Genomic DNA, 919 nt, shown 5'->3' on the forward strand with positions numbered 1-919 from the left:
AAAAAAAAAAAAAAAATTATTGTGATAGTGGGCTACATAGTACAAGAGTGTATCTATTTAGTATTCTTCCTGGTTGTTGGCCCAGAGCTTCTAAAACCCTTGTAATTTCCTGAGTGATAGGAACATCGTTGGTTATAATATTTGGTCTTAGGTTTCAATACCTGACACAAAAGCTTCTAAGACTTTTGGAATCTCTGGTGTGATAGGAGTGTCTTTTGTATGATAATGAGATCACAGGTGGTTTTGGGTCCCTGGACAGGTTCAGGATCAGGGCTGGTTGCCAGAAAGATGAGTCATGAGTAAAGAGTTGGACATATCAGCCCCACCCCTACCTCTGGGAGGGGAGACGAGGCAGGCTGGAGATTGAGCTAGTCACGGGTGGCCAATGACTTAATCATGTCTATGTTATGAAAACTCCATAAAACCCTCTAAATATTGGGTTTGGAGAGCTTCTGATTTAGTGAACTTATTTGGTGCTGGGGAGGTGGCACTTCCAGGTATGGCATGGGAGCTCCGACCTCTCTGCCCCGTGGTGTGCCCTGTGCATCTCTTGCATTTGGCTGTTCCTGTGTTCTCTTCTCTGTAATAAACCAGTAAGAGTAAGTAAGTGCAAAGCATTTTGTGTCTGTCACCTCTCTTACTTTTTTAGTAACTCTGTGTGGCAGATAATGTCATCATTTTGCCGGTGACAAAATGATACTGATGCATTGAGTAACTTGCTCAAGGTCACATAATAAGTGAAATTGAAGCTCTGACTCTGAAGCCTGTGCTTTTAACCAGCATGCTGCATACACGGCCTCTTTATTTGTTAGGAGTTTTGGTGTCTCTAGGGCCTGACACCAAGTTGATCGTCATGGCCTAGAGCTGTTATAACAGAGCTTTTTTTTTTTTTTTTTTTGAGGCGGAGTCTTGCTCTGTC

Source organism: Colobus angolensis, unplaced genomic scaffold, assembly GCF_000951035.1.
Source record: "Colobus angolensis palliatus isolate OR3802 unplaced genomic scaffold, Cang.pa_1.0 Scaffold11, whole genome shotgun sequence".
In the NCBI taxonomy this organism is placed as follows: Eukaryota; Metazoa; Chordata; class Mammalia; order Primates; family Cercopithecidae; genus Colobus; species Colobus angolensis.